The sequence below is a fragment of the Acomys russatus genome, chromosome 31 (assembly GCF_903995435.1).
Source record: "Acomys russatus chromosome 31, mAcoRus1.1, whole genome shotgun sequence".
NCBI lineage: Eukaryota > Metazoa > Chordata > Mammalia > Rodentia > Muridae > Acomys > Acomys russatus.
This window is the reverse complement of record NC_067167.1, coordinates 13,530,255-13,553,411: the sequence shown is the minus strand read 5'-3', so window position 1 is coordinate 13,553,411 and position 23,157 is coordinate 13,530,255. Positions and strand designations below refer to the sequence as shown.

Genomic DNA, 23,157 nt, shown 5'->3' with positions numbered 1-23,157 from the left:
ATCCGTTATTAGTCAAATGTCTCAGTCACAGACCTCACTGTTGTCACCTTGCTCTATGCCTGCTTTCTTGGTTTTGTTAGTGAGCGGGGGGGGGGGGGGTGCTACAGGAGGGAGTTATCTCTGACATAGGACTGAAGAGATGGAAGAGAGATGGGTTCCCATGAAGCATCACGGCAGTATCACCACAACAGTAACTGCTAGTCATAGTATACCTTCAAGGTATCCTTTTTCAATGCTATGGAAGGAAGAACTTGATTAAACATAGGTGTTAAAGGAGACACTTCCTGCCAGCTGCTAAAACCTACCTGTTGTAGCCAGATACCTTTACTTATCCAAGGCTGCCTGTGTTTGGAGAAAGTCTATGCGTTCTTTGATGTAAATTTGGGTTCTTTTTGCTCTAGGAGAAAAGAAGTCTCCTTAGGAAGACTAGAGAAACATTTCCCTACTTGGCTGCAAGCTTTTGTGTTTTTGTTTTTTATTTCTGTACTTATAACAAATGCCACCACATGCTTATTGGAGTAATGAATGGGGAAGTTAAATAAATGAATGAACATCATCTGCATTGAGGGGTGAGTCAGAATCCTCCTAAATAATTCTAAGAAAGCCCTGGCTTGCCTAGGAGTATAAAAAAGCACCATGAAGTATAGGGTATGACTTCATGAAGAAGAGAAAAACCTGAGAGTCTAGTCTCTATGTAGGCTTGGGAGATGCAGAGACCTCCTGCCATGGCCACTTGGGCTTTAATTATGCTAGAATCCCTGGATGAACTGGGTGTCTGTGAAGAAAGAAGCAAGACTTCAGTGGTTTAACTTAGTGATGCTATGGTGAATGCTCAAAGACACAAAGCCAGAACAGTAGGCTGCTGGTAAGTCAGGCAGTGAATCTATTCTCATCGATTGAGGCCTGGGTTATAACAGTGTTTTGCAGTGAATACTCGAATCCACCAGCCACTAAAAATGAAAATAAACACAGAAAGCTTTGCCTTTAGTACGATTGTATTCTCATAAGTCTTTTCTCTCCGTTTTCAAATCCAGCTCCCTTCGTCCAAGCCATCCTATTTTCATGACAAGGATGTTGCTGATGCTCTTAGCCAATCTCCTGTTGTCTATGTTGCTCTTCCATGCACTGGCTGAACTGATGCGTCCGCAGTGTAAGTCAGATCAGCAAACTACTGAAAATCTTCCCCTGGCTGCTCCCTGTTGTACCCAAAAGAAAGGCCAAACCCTCCCTTGTGCTCTTTGAGAGCCTGTACAATCCGAGCCCTATCCACATCTCTGACTTCAAGTTAGATTGTTCAGTAAAGGCGTTTTAAGATTTATTCATTTTGTTGTTTAGGTCCATAACTCATTCCATTTTGATGCCCAGTAGACGTGCGTATGAATACAGGACGGCCTCTTTAGCCATTTACCTCTTGAACAGTTTGGAGCACGTCTAGTCTAGGACTGCTGAAAATAACTCCGCAGGATATTTGCATACAAGGGTTTGCAAATCACAGACATTCATTTCTCTTCAATAAATACGACTAGAAGCTGCTTAAACATATGTATAGCTTAAGCTTAAAACAACAACAAAACCCTGCCACATAGTATTCTTTTTTTTGAAGAGGTGAAACATGTTGCATTCCCATGAGAAACAGATGAGAGGACTGGCTGCCCCTTGTTCCCACCACTTCCTTGTAAACATTACTTTGAAGTAGGTGTGAACTGAACTAACAGCGACTGGTGTACATTTATCATATGTTTGTTCACCCCCTGCATAACTTTATGTCTTTTGTAGGCAGGTGTCTTGTTCAAAAACATTTTTTAAATTTTTAGTGGAGATGCTTATTTCCTGCTTGTTGGACTAACCTTTATATATTCTGGATCTGGTCACTTATCACATGTGATATTTATTAATATATATACACAGGTTTAGGTTTGTCTTCTCATTTTAAATATGTTAGAAAAGAGATGTTCTGGGTAAAGGGAAAATTCACCCATTGCTGGTAGAACTGCAAATCCATACAGCAACTATGGAAAGCAGGTTCTCCAGGAAGCTGAGAATGTATTTACCTCAAGATCCAGCTATAGAACTCTTGAGCATACAGCCAAAGAAAGGACTCTGTATCCTACAACAGAGACACCTGATCAGCCATGTTCATTGCTGCTTCATTCATAATAGCCAGAAATTGGAAACAGCTTAGATGTCCCTCAACAGATGAATGGATTAAGAAAATGTGCTACATTTATGAAATGGAGTATTATTTGGCTTCCTAAAAAAAATAATGAAATTTATAGATAAATGGATAGAGCTAGAAAAAAAATCATCCAGGGTGAGGTAACCCTGAACCAAAGAGACACATATGGTATGTAATCAATTACATGTAGACGTTAGCTAGTAAGTCTTCGATAAGCATTATATACCTTGTATAATCACAGAAGTTAGGTATAGAGTAGGGGACTGGGGGGGGGGCGGGGAGCAGAGGGAAGGATCTCCTTAGGAAATTGAAATAGAGAGTTATAGATAGAGTTAGAGAGAACTGGAACAGGAAGATCAAATGAGGAGGAGAAGGGATGAGGTAAGTAAGAGAGACTATATGGAGAGAAACAGCTAAACCTAAGAGCTATTTGAGGGGTCTTATACAAAACCAAAAAGAGGAATATATATGTATATATGTATATATGGAAGAAGTCTCTAAATTGGAATCCCCAAATAATAGGAGACAAAGCCTCAATTAGACATCTCTTGCCACCAAATGAAGATTGAATTCTGGGGAATGGGTTACATATAATCAAATTCTTGGCCAAAGGGGCCTTATAGAAACCTCCAACTGATCCAGGCGATCAGTTGTTCTCCACAAACTGATAGTAAGGCCTTATTGCTGAAGAAAACACCCGCACAACTCACTAACGTGGAAAAGTAGAATTGGTACCTGCCTATAGTCTTTACTACCTAATGACCAGTATTTGGAAGATATTCTCCACACCACCAGAAGGGGAAAAAATAAACATCAGCTCACCTTCAAACCCTATGATCTACAATGGTGTCATGCCCATAAGGTACACTGGAGCAATAGTGGCACAAAAGTTGTGGAACAACCAACCAATACATGATTAGAATTAAGGCCTTCTCCATGAGATAAAAACCCATGCCTGGGTGGCCAAGAACCTGAGACTACATAGGTCAGGGACCTGGGAGAAACGGAATACTACTGTTCTGCTAAAAATGTAGCAACAACATTCCACTACCCATAGGTCAGTGTCTTGCTTAGCCATCATCAGAGAAGCGCACCCTGCATTATAAGAGAACAAGCACAGAGACCTACAGCTGTACAGAATGCCAAGAGTAAGAGACCTCAGAACACCCGTTCCTGGATGGAATGTCTCCATGAAATTCCTTCCCCCGGGGCTTCTGGAACTCTATGGAAAAGGAGCCAGAAAGATTGTAAGAGCCAATGGGTATGGAAGACACCAATGAAGCAAGGCCTTCTAGAACGTTCCAGGACTGATGAGCTTATGAACTTACACAGATTGTTGCTTCATGCATGGGACCTGCATGAATCTACGCTAGATGGGGTCCATGGCTGACAGGTGAGGCTGACACAGTCCCCACTCCTAACCTAGAGGCTGTCTTTAACTAAAAACTGCTTGCAAAGGAAACATTAATTTCTTTCCAACAGAGTCTCACTGGATACACAAACTGCACTTAAGAGCAGGGCCCATGCCCAGAAACAGATGGCCTGCATAAAACAAACTCAGTAGTATTTTTGTAGATTTTAAAATCTTACAATGCTTTGTCTGGACATCATAGTTAAGCCTTATAGGGCTTTTGCTTATATATTATGGTTTCTGATTTTGTTTTTTTTTAATTTAATTTTTTTATTAATTTATTCTTGTTACATCTCAATGTTTATCCCATCCCTTGTATCCTCCCATTCTTGCCCCCCCCCATTTTCCCATTATTCCCCTCCCCTATGACTGTTCCTGAGGGGGATTACGTCCCCCTATATATTCTCATAGGGTATCAAGTCTCTTCTTGGCTACTTTCTGTCCTTCCTCTGAGTGCCACCAGGTCTCCCCCTTCAGGGGACATGGTCAAATGTGAGGCACCAGAGTACGTGAGAAAGTCGTATCACACTCTCCACTCAACTGTGGATTTTGTTTTTATGAATTTTCTGTGAGCATCTTTATGTGTTTCTTGTGCGTTTCCTTCATAGTTCATTAGTTTTTAATTTCTTCTTTCTTCTTCTTCTTCTTCTTCTTCTTCTTATTATTATTATTATTATTATTATTATTATTATTATCATTATCATTATTTAGATGCTTATGTGTATTCTAATGATATAAAGAAAGGGTGTGTGGGTTTGGGTGAACGGGCCAGTGAGGAGGAGCTGGGGGAAGGGAAACATAATACATTTTAAAAAAATATACTCGAAAAAATATTTTCAAAAAAGATGTTCTTAGTTTTGATCAAGTCTGAATGTGTCCAATTTTTCTTTGTTGATCATCTTTTCAATGTCATTTCTAATAGATCTTTGTTTAAACCAATACCACAAAGACTTTCTCTTAGAAATGTTATATTATAGTTAAAAGTATTTTCATTTATTTTTATAACCCATTTGAGTTAAATTTCTGTATGGTCTCCTAGTTAGCTCCAGTTATCAACTTGACACAGCCCAGAGATCTCTGTGAGAGTTTCAATTGAGGAAATTGCCTTGCTCAGATTGGCCTATGAACATGCTTTGGAGATATTTTCTTCAATGATATAGCAGAGCCTAGTCTACTGTAGGCAGTGCCATCCCTTGGCAGATGGGCCTGGGCTGTGTAAGACAGACAGTTGAAAGTGGACCTCAGAAAAGGCAGGGAGCAGCGTTCCCTCATTGTTTCTACGTCAGGCTCCTGCCTTGAGTTCCTATACCCTCAAAGATGAAATAAAGCCCTTCTGCCTCTAAGTTGTTACTGGTCAGAGCATTTTATCACAGCAAGAAGAAGCAAGATCGTGGTGTGGGGTATAGATAAATGCTCTTCTTTTAAAACTGGCATAAAATTTCCAATAATAATAATTCTTGAAAATACTTTGCTTTCCTCACTAAAGTGCATCTGTTTGAAATTAATTAACTGCATACATGTGTGCTAATTTCTGAATCCTGTGTTTTATGCCATTGATCGTTATACTGATCTACCTACACTGGTCTACCGTTACACTGATACAAAAGTCTTATCTACAGTGACTTTAGAATAAGTCTTGGAGTCAGTTGCAGTGAGCACAGCAACTCCAACTTTCAAGGTTTTGTTTGTTTTTTTTAAAATTCTGCATCCTTGAAATTTTTACATGGCTTTGTGAACCAGTTTGCTGATTTCTACAAAGGCCTAGTAGAATTCTGACCCCATATCAAAAGTTATTGTCACTGTATTTTTGTTCTTTGTTTATATGGGTCTACCCGAGGCTGAGTCATATCATTTGGATTTCGGTGCAAAGATAACATCCCTGTTTATCTTTCCCTGGCTATACAATTTAAATTATTATTCTTCATTTCCCTATTCCAAAGAGTTTATTGACTTCAAGCATTAATTACCATCTGAAACTAGCCTTGTCCATCTGTTTACAATGTTGCTTATCTGTCTTTCCAAACTGAGAGTATACGCTGTAGTAGACTTCATTTGTCTTACTCTATTTGTATCTAGGAAGCCAAGACATGCCCTTGACAAACACTAAACATTTATCAAATGAATCATTGTTAATTTGGCACACATGTCTCTAAGTAAAGATGGAAGTCGTATGAGGACATAAGATGCTACCCTGAACATGCTAACCTTTTCATAGTAGGACATTTCTCTGTGAAGGCTGTGGGGACCTGATTGGCATTAAGAGCTGCAGTTCTCTGAAAGGTTGCCTGTGGTTTTTGTTGAGCTAGTTAGGGTATTCCAGAAACAAACTTTAAAAGCCACTCAACTAAAACGAATACAGGAACACATCAAGGATATCATTCATCATGACCAAGTAGGCTTCATTCCAGGCATGCAGGGATGGTTTAATATACGGAAATCCATCAAGGTAATCCACCATATAAACAAACTGAAAATAAAAAACCACATGATCATCTCCTTGGATGCAGAGAAAGCATTTGATAAAATTCAACACCCATTCATGTTTAAAGTTTTAGAGAGATCAGGGATACAAGGCACTTTCCTCAACATAATAAAGGCTATATACAGCAAGCCAATAGCCAAAATCAAAGTAAATGGTGAGATACTCAAGGAAATTCCTCTAAAATCGGGAACAAGGCAAGGCTGCCCACTCTCTCCATATCTCTTCAATATAGTACTCGAAGTTCTAGCCAGGGCAATAAGACAACAAAAGGAGATCAAGGGTATCCAAATGGGAAAGGAGGAAGTCAAATTATCCCTCTTTGCAGATGATATGATAGTGTACATAAGTGACCCTCAAAACTCCACCAGAGAACTCCTAAAGCTGATAAACACCTTCAGCAAATTGGCTGGATACAAAATTAACTCAAAAAAGTCTGTAGCCTTCCTATACACAAATGACAAGCTTGCAGAGGAAGAAATTAAGAAAACCACACCCTTCACATTAGCCACAAGCAATATAAAATATCTAGGAGTTACCCTAACTAAGCAAGTGAAGGACTTGTATGAAAAAAATTTCAAAACTCTGAAGAAAGAGATTGAAGATGATCTGAGAAGATGGCATGATCTTCCTTGCTCATGGATCGGGAGAATTAACATAGTAAAAATGGCCATCCTACCAAAAGCAATCTACAGATTCAATGCAATCCCTATCAAAATACCTACACAATTTTTTAAAGACATTGAAAGTTCAATTCTGAACTTCATATGGAAAAACAAAAAACCCAGAATAGCTAAAACAATCTTGTACAATAAAAGGTGCTCCGGAGGAATCTCCATACCTGATCTCAAACTGTACTATAAAGCAATAGTAATTAAAACAGCATGGTACTGGCACAGCAACAGGCTGGTTGATCAGTGGAATCGAATCGAAGACCCAGATATGAATCCACACACATATGGTCACTTGATTTTTGACAAAGAAGCCAAATCCATTCAATGGAAAAAGGATAGCATCTTCAACAAATGGTGCTGGTCTAACTGGAGGTCTATGTGTAAAAAAATGCAACTGGACCCATATTTGTCACCTTGCACAAAACTCAAATCCAAGTGGATTAAAGACCTCAACATAAAACCATAGACACTAAGCCACTTAGAAGAAAAAGTGGGAAAAAGCCTGGAACATATTGGCACAGGAGACAACTTCCTGAACAGAACACCAATGGCCCAGGCCTTAATGTCAACCATTAATAAATGGGACCTCATGAGGCTGAGAAGCTTCTGTAAGGCAGGAGACACTGTCAAGAGAACAAAGCGACAGCCTACAGACTGGGAAAAAATCTTCACCAACCCTACATCTGACAAAGGTCTAATATCCAAAATATATAAAGAACTCAAGAAATTAAACACCACCAAACCGAATAACCCAATTGAGAAATGGGGCTTGGAACTAAACAGAGAATTCTCAATAGAGGAATATCAAATGGCTGAGAAACACTTAAAGAAATGCTCAACCTCCTTAGTCATCAGGGAAATGCAAATCAAAACAACTCTGAGATTCCATCTTACACCCATCAGAATGGCTAAGATCAAAAACTCAAGCGACACCACATGCTGGCGAGGATGTGGGGAGAGAGGAACACTCCTTCATTGCTGGTGGGAATGCAAACTAGTACAGCCACTTTGGAAATCTATCTGGTGCTATCTCAGAAAAATGGGAATAGGGCTTCCTCAAGACCCAGCTATTCCACTCCTTGGAATATACCCAGAAGATGCACCAGCACACAACAAGAAAATTTGCTCAACCATGTTCATAGCAGCCTTATTCATAATAGCCAGAACATGGAAACGGCCTAAGTGTCCCTCAGTAGAAGAGTGGATAAAGAAACTGTGGTACATATACACTATGGAATACTACTCAGCTATTAAAAACAAGGAATTCCCGAAATTTGTGGATAAATGGATTGAGCTAGAAATGATCATAATGAGTGAGTTAACCCAGAAGCAGAAAGAATCAAATGGTATATACTCACTTATATCTGCATACTAGCCCAAGGGGCATGTCCCACGAAAGCCTTCACTTACCAGGAAACTGGGACAGAGGGGAAGGCATCCTATTGGGACTCTAATTGAGAGACGCATGGGAGAATAGCAAAATAAAAGGATACAGATGGTCCTAGAAATCTACAAGTAGAACAATATGATAGGCAGATTTGGGCCCAGGGGTCCCGCTCAAACTAAGGCACCAGCCAAGGACAATACAGGAGGTAAACTTTAAACCCCTTCCCAGATCTAGCTAATGGTCAGAATATTCTCCACAGTTGAGTGGAGAGTGTGATACGACTTTCTCACGTACTCTGGTGCCTCACATTTGACCATGTCCCCTGGAGGGGGAGACCGGGTAGCACTCAGAGGAAGGACAGCAAGTAGCCAAGAAGAGACTTGATACCCTATGAGAATATACAGGGGGATGTAATCCCCTTCAGGAACAGTCATAGGGGAGGGGAATAATGGGAAAAGGGGGGGGGGGGAGGAATGGGAGGATACAAGGGATGGGATAAACATTGAGATGTAACAAGAATAAATTAATAAAAAAAAATACAGTTTTTCTAAAAAAAAAAAAAAGCCACTTAACTCATTGTTTATGCAGCATTATTTTAAAAAGGTCCTGTGAGCCAGCTGTGGTGGCACACCCCTTTAATCCCAGCACTCGAGAGGCAGAGACAGGTAGATCTCTGAGTTTGTGGCCAGCATGGTCTACAGAGTGAGTTCCAGGACAGCCAGGAATGCAAACAGAAACCCTGCCTTGAACAACAAAAACAACAACAGTAAAATAAAGCGAGGGGGCATGTGTCTCAGGTTAGAATTATTTCTAATGTGTTTTTGGAAAGGAAATTAGCTAAAACAAATTAAAACTTCCAACAAACATTACAAAAACAGCAGAAATCTTCAGGACTAAGAAGAATTATAGGTATTTCTAAAACAATACTCCATTTAATGATGAATTCGCAATAGTTCTGCAGAGATAGCAATTAGTAAGTATTGTTTTATTATGCACGTTTAAAGTTAAGAACTAAGAAAATGTATTTATTGAATCCAAGCCATGATTCAAATGCATGAATAAGAGACGAACCTCAGAAAGCTCAGGCAATGCAATTATAAAGCCCATCTCAAGATCTCTGGTCCCACCCAAGCATCTCTGGTCCCACCCAAGCAGAATTGAATCCTCTGGGCCATTTCTCTTCCTCAGAACCTTTGTTCAACCCATTCAACCCACCAAATTTGGATGGGCGCCAGCTGCGTGTTTGGAGCTGTGCTAGATGTTGGAGATAAGAAATGGGTAAGAAGATTCCCAAACCTTCAAAGAAGTCACAGGGTTCAGCATTTCTAGACTTGGAAAGAGAAAGCCAGAACTGAAAAAGTCACAAATCATGAAAATGATGATTTTTTCCCCTTGGCTTCTGCTTCTGCTTCCTTTGGTTTCATAGTGCCCCTCTTTCACTACTTAAGCCTTGAGGTCACAGTGGGCTTAGCTTTCCCCTTGCTCAGCCTGATGACTCACAGGGAACGACTACAGATCTAGTATTCTATTATTAGCCTCTTTAAACCTGATTATTCTAAGAAACAATTTCTACTGGCAACATGGTAATCGTGCTTAAACATAACTCTGTCTGATCAATCTAAATCTCCTGACTTTTTAAAAGTGAGTTCTCCTTTGTTTAGATGTGATGATTTCTTTAAGTTGACCCACATTTTAAGGATTCTAGCTGACCTTAACATGTAAGTAGGTGTGTGTGCACACACACATGCATGCTGGTGGGGGGGGGTTGTCTATCTGTCCAAAGGATATAACTCTTTGAGTAAAGACTACTGCTTAGTCTAGTTGGGTTCCTTCTTCCCCCAACTTCTGTTGTCAGTGCCCAGGTGTTCTAGAGCTACAGTGGCCGGCATTAGAGCTGATGAGGGGGTATTCATAGTTACATAATTACAGCGGTGATGGCGACTGAACACTTCCTATGTGCCAAGTACCAAGCAATGCACACACTTCCCTTGATATTGGCATCCCTCCTATAAGGTAGAAGGTTCTATTTTCTCATTTTAAGGAACAGTCTTAAGTGGGATGAGAAACTTGGTCTAACTGTATCATAAAGTAAAGGAACAAGGGCCATGCCTCAGCCTCATCTCTCTGATCACAGCCTATGTATTTAGCCACTGTATAAATATAAAATATATTTAAGGAAGAAAAATACTGAGATTAAAATTGAGAACCATTTCCATATCCAATGTGACTCTAATTTTCCAGTCTTTCAGTAAATCAAGGCAGTCAGACTGCAACTGTTCATCTTCTGTCTTCATATGCATTTCTTATTTAAAAGAAATCATTCGTAGAAGTGGAAATCTAAGCTTAGAGCTGACCTTTCAGTTATTTCTGCAGTTCTGACCACAGGCCATTTATTCTATTTCATTTTTGTAGCTTCTGAAGAATGAAAAGGGGCTTGTGAGTTAATATACAACATAAAATGTCAATAGAATGTGAAATATAGGCTTAATTTTCACAGCAAACCTTTGTTTAAATTACTTGGTTCCTTCTCTCTCTTTTTTTTTTCTCCTTCCAAACTGTAATAAAAACAAACATTAGTGTAAATATGACCCTCTAAAACATTTCCTGGTCTAAGGCTTCTCTCCTACTTCTTTGTAGGACTCTATTTTTCTGTTGTTTTCGTCACTCACTAGATAACCATAATGACCCAGTGCCTAACTTTCATGGTAAATGGTTATGCAGCTTACCAAAGAGCTCATTCTGATGACAGAATTTAGGACAGACCTATACGCCCCACCCAGACTCAAGAAAAAGATAATCAACCAACATACAGAGATTTTTTTCAAAACATGTCATTTAAACAACATTCCCCTCCCCTCATTTTGCCTTAGCAACTACACTTTATTTTTGCTATTAGCTGTTGGCATGCCCTGCCTACATGGCTCCAGGAGTGAGTATTTGCTTTATAGATTTCTTGTCGTCCATAGAAGGGACAATGAATGTTTTGCACCTATTGCTGTTCCCATCTTTGGTGGGCAAATCACAGTTCCTCCAGTCCGTTTATTGAATTTGCCTTCGTGGTCAATACAGATGGCTGTAATCAAATCAATTCTAGAACAAGCTGCCCTGAATGCTGAAAGCCCATATGACTGGATCAGCCTAAAGAGGATGGAATCTATGCAACTGCCAGATTAATTATTATGATTTATAAAAACGAAAAATGCTCTAATTAATTTACTAGGAGGGAAGAAACTGCATCAAAAAGACTGAAATTAAAAATATAACTAAGGGGCATTAAAATCCCTAACGAGTTAGGCCTGAGGGAAAGGCTTGTGAATGATGCCCAAATGACTCCACGCAGACCTACAGATCTAGCTAATGAGTGGTTGCTAAATAGGACAAATGCAGTTCATTATCCTTTTAGGAGGACTTGAATTATAGATAATTATAGGTAAACTGTCATTGCAATCTGAAATGTGATGTAGATGACACACTGGGCCTTTTGTTCCCCCCCCCCCCACACACACACAATAACACTGAACATCCGCTAAGTTCAGATTTGCAAGTGAATAAAAAAGATAAACCCAAACCCAGTATCATAAACCCGATAGAGCACCTACAATTTGCTGGCAGGATAATTTTGTTTGGTTTACATATTTACAAGTTCCTTTCCTAATAAAAGGAAGCCGGGGAAAATTAAAAAGGCTCAGGTCCACCTGTTAGGTGAAATTTAAGCAGGAAATGCATTGTTTTCAGAGCCAAGTCGGTGTAAGGTAGAGACGGTGCATAGAAGACTACTTTCGCTTATTCTCCTGATAGCTTATCCTTGGCCTGGTTTGGTGCACAAAAGTGAAAGTTCAGAGATGGAGCTTGGCTGTCCAGACATTGGGCAACAATCTGATGTAGGTGTGAAGACTGGGAAAATAAAAAGACAAATGCTACTTGATGGCGAGATGACTTCATTGGGTTTCCCTGGAGCCTTAGAACTGGTAAGACACAGGCAGATAGAGAAGAGGGCATTTTAGGGTACTGTGTTGCCTGAATCAGGCGGTTAAAAGGGCCCGTGATATGCCAATGGCAAGCAGAGGAGCCAGGAAAGCCTGCAGTGTGGTTCAGTTTGAGTGCAGAAGCCTGAAATAAGAATAGTGCATGGTTTATACCCTAGAGTCTAAATGTTCAGGAACCATCAGGTCTTATGCCCAAGGGCAAGAGTAGATGGACTTTTCAGCTCACGAGCGAACAAATTAGCCCTTTCTCCATTTTTATTCATTTTCCCCAGATCTGCAATAGAACGTATGATACCTATCCCATTGGTAAGAGCAGACCCTGACCAAATACTAACCTCTTCCTGAGACTCACATGCACCTAAAAGCAATAGCTTACTACTTATGCAGTCATCTAGTAGTCTGGTCAGCTTGACACATCAAATTAACTACCATGCCAGACCAAAAAAGAACCAGGAAAAAAATGTTTTCTTTCAATGCACGAGTTATCCCTGGTATAGTAAGAAAATCTAGGACAATAATTATGTACTCAGTTGGATACGTCTTAGGAGATGGAAACCAAGTCATGAGAAACCCTATGGTTAAGGATTTGCCATTCACTCACTCATTCATTCAAAAGCATATGCATTGCAGGTAAATACGTGATATATTTATTCATTCACTGGGTCATTAAAAATCATTGGGTATATGCTGTGCACCATGCATTTGGGCAAATGAAAACCCCGTTTTTCCTCCAAAGTCAGAGGGGAAAAAATACAAATTTGTCCCACCTCAAGGTGGGGCGGGGGTTGATTGACACACATGCAAAATCTATGAAAATCAACAAGCAATACAAAAATTCATATAACCACAATTACAGATGTTTAGTGATGTGTATGGAAGCTGCGCAGTATATTATAATAAAGGGGACGTGCTAGTGGTGAGGCATCAGAGAGAACAGGGTCCATGAGGTTAATCAAGTTGCATTTGAAACTTGTCCCAGTGGAGCTGGCACCAGGCGACTCTGGGTGGGAGCAGGTGCAATCAAGAGCTTTTCTTAGGCGACACAGACACCGAGCATGGGGGAATATGTGCTAGCTTCTACCACTGTCTCAAAATTTAAGGGGAGAGTCAAAAATATTTAAAGATCAAGATTCTTCTCCTTCCAATAAGATAATGGTACAGATACATCCCGCTGCAAAGAGATCCCAAATGTGAAAATAATTTTTTTTCCAGAATAAATGAATAGCTGGCTGTTTGTATGGCGAATGACTTGCCTGAAGTGCAAGGGAGATTTTACCAATTAAAAAAAAAAAAATATATATATATGGGATGCTTCATGAATTTGTATGCCAACCTTGAGCAGAGGCCATGCTAATTTTTTCTGCATTGTTCCAATATTAGTGTATGTGCTGCTAAAGTGACCACACCAAGTTGCATGCTCTCCTATAAGCACTCTGTGGTTTATTCATCTCACCATGGCAAGCATTTTATTATTTTATTATTGATTTATGATACAGGGTCTCACTGTGTATCCCCTGGCTGTCCTGGAACTCACTATGTAGACCAGGCTGGGTCTGGAAACCACAGAGATCTGCCTTTCTATGTCTCCTAAGTGCCGGGATTAAGTGTACCACTATACCCAGCAGCTTTTACCAATGCTTTTTTTTTTTTTTTTTAAATCAAAACAGTAAATGTCTTGACTCACTGAAAGCACGAAGCTATTTACTTGAGTGTTTTATGTACTCTCCTCCCAGGAACCATGCATTACATGAAAGGACATATCATTTTCCTTTTAATGAAACACTCTCCTCCTTATCATTTCATTTTACTTAGCTACTAATGCCAAGAGGGCTCAATTAAAGTAAATTACTTTTTAGAGCCAAAAGACTGATTCCCTTTGAAAGCAGTCTTCAGAGGTCAGTGGGGGTCACGGGCTTAAGATTTTGGGGGCGAGGAATGAATGACGGTTGATAAGACAGTGTTTTGTGATATGCTAGGCATATGAATTGCTTCATTCACTTCTATGAAAACAATACCCTGGAAGAATCTTCATAGTTCCATTTATTTGCCAGCCATTCTAGATTCATCTTTTAAATAAACAGGAAGAGCCCAACTGCTAAGTAGCTTGACAGAGTACATCATGCTTTTTTTTTTTTTTTTTTGTCTCAAAGAATGAAATTATGAACACAAATGGACCTACTTTTTATTTACCTTTTGCTCATGATCTTATCAACAAAACACATTCTATATAACCAAAGGCCCACGGACAGAAGACAGTACATTAAAAGATAACTACAGGGTTCTTTTTGGGGGCTGAAGAGATGGCTCAGGGGTTAAGGACATTTGCTGTTCTTGCAGAGGACCTGTGTTCAGTTACCGGCACCCATATACCAGTCACTCACAAACACCTCTGACGTCAGTTCTGGGGGATCCGGCACCCTCTCTGCCTCCATGGACATGAGGCATGCTTGTAGAACACATACATATGTATAGGTCCTCACACATACAAATAAAAGAAAAGCAAATATGTCTTTAGAAAATGTCACATTTCATAAAGACTTCAACATAATACCATGGAAGTTCCAGATAGGCACTTAATCATAATCTTTTGGCTAACTGGTTTCCAATGCTGGCTTTTGTGAAAGGTTCAGAAAGTTCACCTTATTAAGTAATCTTGGTAAGCACAAAGACTTAGAACAACCTCATAAGAAGAAAAGGCCCATAATCCTTGTAAGTGGCAATAAACTGTGGAGGTTGTGTTTGTTTGTTTGTTTGTACGTTTGAAGTGGCAATATACTTTTTCTGAGCCATGCCAATGGGCATGTCCTATGCCTCAGTTACTGCTGATTTCAAAAACTGCATTTGTGTGTGGAAGGTTTGTAAACTATTGGATGTCACGGGTTCTAAAAAACTTAATGTTATAAAATCCATCATAGATGACATGTGGGCTTAGTCAGGGGTCATCTTGTTGATTCCATCTTCCTTGTTCATGGAGTATAACAATCTATTCTTGGATATTTTCTTAGTCAACTTCTCATTTTAGACTTTCATGAGCCATCAATCACTCTAGGAACCACCCTCTACCTCTAATTTGAAGAAAACAAGTAACTATGTGACAAACCATTGGACCCGGACAATGAAACAGACGACACAGCTGTACATATCATAGATAGACAAAAATAAATTTCCAGGTAGCTAATACGATGATATTATATAAAGGATAAAACAAAGAAGAAAGGTGGAGAGAGACTGTTTTAATGGAAGGTCACAGAAGTCCTTCTGAAGCAGGCTAGGGGGCTTTCACTCTCCATACTTTCATATAAAATGTATAAAATGTAAGTGCTCCCATACAGTACTGACTTTTTCTTGCAGCTTATTCCTACTAGGTTTTTCCTCTCAGAGAGTGAGTTACGAGGGGGCTGGTAATTCTATTTCTGTTGACAGCTTTACAAAGAGGGTTGGTTAAAAAGAAGCCTCACAATAATGGCTTAAAAAAAAAAAAAGATGTTCTTGGATTCTCATGACAGACCTTTTTCTGTGGCACCTTGGTCTCACATCTGTAGCTAAGTGAGAGTGACTAGGCTTCCTAAGTGATTTCAGTTTTTCATGGCTTCTGGGGGATATATTTAATGCTCATCATTCATATTAGATGATATATTAGAATTTTGTAGCCATCTCAGTTTGTTTCTGAATCTGCTAGGAAGACATCTTGGATCTTTAGTAAGTAATTCCCATTTTGAGAATCCACTAAACTAATATGAGGATTAATGCATTCATGTTTTATTTGTATTATATTCTATTGGTGATAGTTTAATTAAGGTTAAATTAGTCCCCCAACTCTTTGACTTGTTTACTAAAAACTATCACTAAAACACTGACAAAAAAAATTTGGATATTTTAACAGTTAATTTTAAAGTCCTGTTTACCATAAGGTGGTGTTGAGTTCTATAGAACAAAGACTGAATTGTGAAAGAAGTTATAGGAACAAGGAAAAATATTCAGTATTTTTAAAGAAAGAGAAAGCACAGAGATGCAGAATCATCTCACAGAATAAAGACAGACCCAAGGCACGATGTGTCATCCAAAGTCATCAGGAGGCAAATTTCTTTTAGTGAATCCTTATACATCATGGCCATGAAATTCTAAGTAGTCAAGGGAAGTTTCTAGAAATCAAAGCAGCTGGATGTGGGATCAGACCATCACAAATGTCCCTGTCTAACTTCGTAAAAGTGTAATTTACCAGGCAGATCCACTGTAGAGTATTTAGACTCAAATAAGAGAGAATTCCCTTTTAAGGCATGGGCAACCATGTGACCGACACAATGTCCTTTCGTTGACGTGAAATATGTCTCTACTTCTATTTCTATAAGAGGAACTGAATCACACTCTGGGTGTCTCTTTTCATACAGCATTTTGACTGTATGTATATAGTTCAATTCTATGTGTGTGCTGTACCAGCAACTTAATTTTTTTGAGGGCATGATGGGAGACAGCCAGAAAGAGAAGGAAGTCTTGGTGCTCAAATCCGGAATCCCCTCGAGTTTTTCTTTATTACAGCTATCGAGGACACTGTTGATCAAATGGCTCTTTACTTTATATCCTGCTGTGTTCGGTGTGCTGATCATCTGGCCGCCTCACAAGGAGTGGCGGGGTAACCGTGACGACAGTACCCAGCTACTCTTGGGTTTCTAGACACTACTACATCTTCATTTTTAACCAAAAGAAAGACCTTCTCCTTGCTGACAAGCTGAGTACTTGGCAAATAGTTTCTTGTGTGTTTAGACCAACCCTCACAGCACTGACTACCGTAACATCTATGAATTGAACAATACATAAAAGCATTTGTAGCTCTCCATGGCATCTTACAGGCTGAAAGTTTACGCTGATGGCTTTGTGTGACCCCCATATTTTTAGATTTATCCAGGCTTTCACCTACTGGTTGGTATCTAGCCAAACAGATTTAGAAATGCCTACATAATTATCACCTATTCAGGTACAAGGATGGTACTTGTAGTAATCTGGTCACTGTACTCTCAGTGCAGTAAAATTTTTTTTTCCTTTTTTTTTTTTTTAATTAATTTATTCTTGTTACATCTCAATGTTTATCCCATCCCTTGTATCCTCCCATTCCTCCCCCCCCCCATTTTCCCATTATTCCCCTCCCCTATGACTGTTCCTGAGGGGGATTACATCCCCCTATATATGCTCATAGGGTATCAAGTCTCTTCTTGGCTACCTCCTGTCCTTCCTCTGAGTGCCACCAGGTCTCCCCCTCCAGGGGACATGGTCAAATGTGAGGCACCAGAGTATGTGAGAAAGTCGTATCACACTCTCCACTCAACTGTGGAGAATATTCTGACCATTGGCTAGATCTGGGAAGGGGTTTAAAGTTTACCTCCTGTATTGTCCTTGGCTGGTGCCTTAGCTTGAGCGGGACCCCTGGGCCCAAATCTGCCTATCATATTGACAAGTGCAGTAAAATTTTACAGACATTTTACATCTGATTGCAGATGAGGTCCATCGAACCTCTCTGTTCATTTTCACATAACTAGCATTCAAGGCAAGTACCCTACGATCTGCTCTTATACTACTGATTATTTTTTCACCTCAAGGCAGGATTTCATATTTTTTCTATAGTAAATTTCATCCTAATGTTTTTTTTTTCAGCCTCTAAGGAGCGTTCTGCCACAGGACTTTTCCATCCATCATACCAGCAGTCACTCCTCCCAGATCTGCAGCGCACACAGGTTTGGGGGAACACAGCGTAATGATCCTCCTGGAACCAGGCTCTACTTTCTGACCGCTGTAACTTTTTCCTGGGGAGGGCTCTTTCCTTCAGGGGCATCGTAGGACTCAGAGTTCAAATTAGCTCAGCAACAAACCAACCCCGCGTCTGTCTCTCAAACCTATCTCCTGACAATCGGCTATCACACAGTTAAATGAACAAACTATGAAGGAGGCTTGTTTAGCTGTATCTATACACAGAGACATATGCTTTTACATTAATTTTTAAAGCCATCACTTACTATTTATTTATGTAATATGTATATTGCAGATATATTTGACCTACCCCATGTATTACCCTGTAGTTGACTACTCCTTGTGTTTGTGTATATGTCTGTGTATATGTGTGTGTGTGTGTGTGTGTGTGTGCGTGTGTGCGCGCGCGCGCGTGCGCATGCGCTCTTATGTGTAGATGTATGTGTGTTTGCACAGGGCAAGGGTCAATGTCAAGTGTCTTCTCCAGCCACCCTTCACCTTATTTTTTGAGACAAAGCCTCTTATTGGAAGTCATTGATTTGGCTAGACTGACCAGTCAGTGGGCCCAAGGGTCTTCTTGTTTCTGTTCCCTAAATGCTGCAGGTAGGGCCCGCACGGTATCTGGGTTTTTCAAGTAGGTGTTAGAGATGGAATTCATATCCTCAGGCCTACGGGGCAAGCACTTTGCTGGATGAGCCATCTCTCTTTCCCTACCCCTAACATTGCTATAGTTTTCCGTGGAGTAGCCTCACCTTTAAGTTTCCATTTTGGTGGGGGCTCAATGAAAGGTTCACTCTTCCGTGTCATGCTCGGTGTGTCTATCTCTGGCCCGGTTAAGCTGCGGTCTAATCTCTAACGCTTTCACAGGAAGGCTTTGTATCTACCAAAGCTACCCGTCCCATATGCTCAAAATCATTTTGATTCCCAGATCCTTTTCATTAATTTTAGCACATGCTTATGAAATTCCGCGAGGCGCTCCACTGGAATATATAACAGTGGCTTTAGAATTCCAACTAAAAGCTAAACGGCATCTTTATGATGCCCAGCCAGCCCATTCTGGTTATGGTATATGATTTCAGTTACTCACATCTTCGTTCATAATGGTTTTTGTTCAACTTATGCCTAACTAACTTTACAGGGAACATTACTTTTATCAAGGAGAAGGGAATAGGGTGAAAGCGGGAGGGAGGAAGGGAGGAATGGGAGGATACAAGGGATGGGATAACAATTTATATGTAATCTGAATAAATTAATTAAATAAAAAATGTAAATTAATAAAAAATAAAATTCCATTGTAAATAAATGCACACATACATATTGTTGTAAATATTTGATGCTTACTTCGAAAAAAATAAGAATGGATGACATGGATATGTATTCACCTGACATTTATACATGCAACATATATACTTCATGTTCACCATGTGGTCTACACAGATATAACATGTATGAGAATTCTATTATCAATTGAGTAGCTTTGCCAAGTGCCTTGATAGTTTACCTTTCCATCTTCTATGTATACATACTTTCAGGTAGTATGTAATTCACTGTTTATTCTTTTTCACCCACAGTGCTTCACTCTTCTTCCTCTTATCTATTGACATTAGCCAGGATTCTATTATCCTTTGAATATAAGTAATGCCATGTTCTGAATAGATAAATACCCATTTAAAGCCATCTCCACTTGTGATTTTGCTAATGTGACTTACTTTCTATCTTAACAGGACTGAATTTCATCAACTGCGTTTTATGTGCCTCATGAGACGGTGCACTTTCCCCTTTAACATGGTAACAGTAGAGTTTCCACATGTTAAAATGTTCATGCATGCCTATGACCACAACCCATTTTTATGGCCTTATGAGTCCTGATACAATTAGTTGAAAGTCCTGTTTCCCACAAGATTTTCAAAGTGTAAATAACAAAACATGAGTCTTTCCATTAGAGATTGTTTGTGTGTATATACACAATATTCACACAAGTTTATATAAACACACATATGTGGTCAGTCACACACAAAGACATCCATAAATAATTTACATACATATCAAAAGCTGTAAATAAAGTTATGTGTACTTTGTCTATTTTATTTCAGGAAGTTCTAATTTGTGTTAACATCAAAATATAATAACTAGTTCTAACTGTCATATATTACAATTACTGTAACAGTGAGAACAAAATAAAGTAAGATTTTTTACTTTTAAGTGAGTCTAAATAACATTATGAACAAAATTCTCTTTGGACAACCACTATGATGCCCTCTTAAGAGCGTTACTTAAAATCTCCAAAGCTCATTTTCTCTTTAGTAATCACGAGCTTGGAGTAAAGTGGCATTGAAGGGGAAAAAAAGAACATGCTATAAATGGTATTTGAAATTTTCTTATGTCAATTCACAGTGTTGCTAGGGAACATGGCTTCTTAGCATTTGGAAAGCTAAAAAATCAAGCCTCTTGCCTCTTTGGTCATAAAAATATATATATCATGAACCTGATTTAAGACAGTTGGAAATAAGTTGGCTTAAAATATTTGGATAACAATTTTCATTGGTAACCATCTTTTTTCCTTAAGAAATAATTATGTACTTTTGCCTTTTTCCTCTCTCGCTCTCATACCTCTTCTCTCTTCCTCTGTCTCTGTCTCTCTCTCTCCCTCTTTCCGGGGTGCCCCCTAACTCCTCCCTCTATGTCCAAATAATAAACTTCTTCATATCAAGGAAAAAAAAAGCAATAATTATGTGTTCAATTCATGTTAAGAAATAGGTGGATGGATGATCATTATCTTTGATCATTAAAATATGATGCAACTGAGTTGTCAGGATAATGGCTAAAAGTCCAATAATTGTCAATTTTGTATGATCAATTTTATTGGAAAATAGGGAGCCCAGTTATGTGGTTGGTTAAAACATCACTGTGGGCACTTTCTCCATGAGATTAATGCTTGAACTGGTAGACTGAGGAAAGTGTGTTACTCTCCCTGGAATGGGTGTGACCCATCAGTGGATAGCCTGGATAGAACAAAATGGCTTCTCTCTGTTGATTAGGGAGGGAGGAGCCCTACCTGCCTTGATGACAACACTGGCTTTTGCTTTTGGATTCACTCTGAAGCACTGGAATTTTATGGCTCTTAGCCTCACTTACCTTAGAAGAGGAGACTGTCTAGACCTCAGGTGTTTAGAGTCAGACTGAGACTAAACCATTTGTTACCCTATGCAAGAGTGGGTATATTTAAAGTATAGTTTTGCCACTTACTCCTGTGCAATGCTTAGTGAGATGATTCATACACTGGGGCTTCGGTTTCCTCATCTTCAAAACAGGAAAGACAACTTTATCTACCCAATGGGATTTTAGCTGTACTAAATGAGTCACTGCATAGAAAATACTTGATAGGATGTCTGACCATCGCAGTGTTTAATATGTTTTACCTAATTAATATTGGAGTGATTTCAGATTTTGCCATTCTGTTATTAGAGACTACATTTTTTTTTCCAGAAAGCATTATTAAAATGTCTACACATTGTAGGGATGGACCGGCTACTATGGAACTTGCCTCTTGCTAAATGTACCTGTAGCATCACCAGGAACTGTAGCAAGTTGGAAAATATGCATTAAAAAAAAAAAAAAGAAAGAAAACAAATGTATTATCTATGGGCGAGTGGGCATACCAATAAAATTCAACAGAAAGGAGGATGATTTAAATGAGCCACTGAATATACATCTAAGATCACCCGTGTCAAAAGAACAGCGTACATACAAAGAAACACAGCATGGTTTCCTCTACTTCATAAAAAAAAATGCTGACTGCCGAGCCAGATTGATGCTACAGGGTATCAGTGTGAAAGTAAACACCACAAAACCCCAGAAACTAGAAGTGTGAAGAACAATTCTGTATGCAAATTGAAACCACCAGGGGGACCTAGGTAGGTGGAATATAATTACCCAGCCTGGAAAACACCCAGGATGCTGGATTAATAATATGCCCACTTTTGTTTTTTTTTTTTTAAGCGCCAGGCAGTTTTAAGTGGTCAAAAGTATTCAGAAACTTCACATTAGATTTTCACGACCATAAAAGATTTTGAAAGTACATGCAATATAATAGTCGGAACTGTATTCAGAGAGGGGAAGAATGAGAAGGGGAGAAAAGCACAGCACTCGCTATTGTTATCCACATTTCATCTATAAAAAAAAATAGTGCAGAAGAGGCTCACATTAAAATAGAAATGACAGAAATGAATGATTTCCTCCTGATGGGTACAAAATTTCAGAGCATTATTTTCCCCTCCAACTACACACTATTCGACTTCCCATTACATGAACAGAATAAAAAAAAAAAAAGGCTATGATAATGAGTTTCATTAGAGAGACGTACTTGAAGCATTTACTGCAATGGAGGAATAGATTTTCGACCGTGGCACTGAAATAAATCTCAGCGGCTGTTTTTACAGTATCCTAGGCTGAGGCTATCTGCGCTAAGTGACTCACTTCTCGAGCCATGAACTCTGCTCTTTTGTAAAGGATGCTCTTTCTTTTCTTTTCTTTCTTTCTTTCTTTCTTTTTTTTTAAAGGCCTGTTTATTGAGGCCAGCAGCTAGGAGTCTGGATCTTAACAGAGATGATGTCAGAAATCAAGGGGAGTCAACTCAAGGCATTTTTTTTTCTTAAGAAATAATTATGTGCTTTTGCCTTTCTCCTCTCTCACTCTCATACCTCTTCTCTCTTCCTCTGTCTCTGTCTCTCTTTCCCTCTTTCTGGGGTGCCCCCTAACAGTGGACAGCACTCCTAGTTTTCAGTTTACAGCGGAAATGATGCCCTTGCTACCCTACCATCCGGTGAGGTGAGTTTTAGAACAAGAAGCCTACAAGGCCAGAGGAGAGGTAGATATTTATCTGCTTGTTCTAAACTGTCTCTTTTTAGCTCATTCTATTCCACACTACAGCTAGAGGAGTAAGTCTGTCTGATTATTTGGGGCGATGGGGGTGATCAGATACAATCTCCAAATGACTACAGAGACCCAATTTACATCTCTCAAACTTTTCCCCAGGGGCCTCCTACCTCTAATCAGCAGTGAGTGAACAGATTTAGCTATGATAGAAGAATGTAGACCACCTTAATGAATGAAGACCAGACCACATAAGATTGTCCCAGGCATCCATGTAGTACAGAACAGGCCTGTGGTGTTTGCTTTGTGTCTGAGCCTGCTCGGAAGGAAAGTTTCTGCAAAGTGTCTATACCTATCTATTCATACTTTCTTTTCCCTACTGTGACCTTTCTTTGGTGAATAATTGTCAGATGATTTACAGGTGTTCTGAAGG

General features: G+C 39.4%; 1 protein-coding gene and 1 non-coding gene across 6 annotated transcripts in view; both read right to left on the bottom strand.

The window, feature by feature from the left end:
• Positions 1–23,157, bottom strand: part of Anks1b (ankyrin repeat and sterile alpha motif domain containing 1B) — a 1,021,560-nt gene that overhangs the window by 513,697 nt on the left and 484,706 nt on the right. The gene's annotated exons all lie outside the window — the stretch shown is intronic.
• LOC127183813 (U6 spliceosomal RNA) lies at positions 13,411–13,517 on the bottom strand. Its single transcript, XR_007830066.1, has one exon. It is a non-coding gene; the product is annotated as a U6 spliceosomal RNA (small nuclear RNA).